Raw genomic sequence first — 897 nt, 5'->3', positions numbered from 1 at the left:
TGAAGGCCGGTAAATCCCCAGGGCCTGATGGACTGCATCCCAGAGTACTTAAGGAGGTGGCCTTGGAAATAGCGGATGCATTGACAGTCATTTTCCAACATTCCATTGACTCTGGATCAGTTCCTATCGAGTGGAGGGTAGCCAATGTAACCCCACTTTTTAAAAAAGGAGGGAGAGAGAAAACAGGGAATTATGGACCGGTCAGCCTGACCTCAGTAGTGGGTAAAATGATGGAATCTATTATTAAGGATGTCATAGCAGTGCATTTGAAAGGAGGTGACATGATAGGTCCAAGTCAGCATGGATTTGTGAAAGGGAAATCATGCTTGACAAATCTTCTGGAATTTTTTGAGGATGTTTCCAGTAAAGTGGACAAGGGAGAACCAGTTGATGTGGTATATTTGGACTTTCAGAAGGCTTTCGACAAGGTCCCACACAAGAGATTAATGTGCAAAGTTAAAGCACATGGGATTGGGGTTAGTGTGCTGATGTGGATTGAGAACTGGTTGTCAGACAGGAAACAAAGAGTAGGAGTAAATGGGTACTTTTCAGAATGGCAGGCAGTGACAAGAGGGGTACCGCAAAGTTCTGTGCTGGGGCCCCAGCTGTTTACACTGTACATTAATGATTTAGACGAGGGGATTAAATGTAGTATCTCCAAATTTGCGGATGACACTAAGTTGGGTGGCAGTGTGAGCTGCGAGGAGGATGCTATGAGGCTGCAGAGTGACTTGGATAGGTTAGGTGAGTGGGCAAATGCATGGCAGATGAAGTATAATGTGGATAAATGTGAGGTTATCAACTTTGATGGTAAAAACAGAGAGACAGACTATTATCTGAATGGTGACAGATTAGGAAAAGGGGAATTGCAACGAGACCTGGGTGTCATGGTACATC

Source organism: Pristiophorus japonicus, chromosome 13 (assembly GCF_044704955.1).
Source record: "Pristiophorus japonicus isolate sPriJap1 chromosome 13, sPriJap1.hap1, whole genome shotgun sequence".
In the NCBI taxonomy this organism is placed as follows: Eukaryota; Metazoa; Chordata; class Chondrichthyes; family Pristiophoridae; genus Pristiophorus; species Pristiophorus japonicus.
This window is presented reverse-complemented; position numbering follows the sequence as displayed.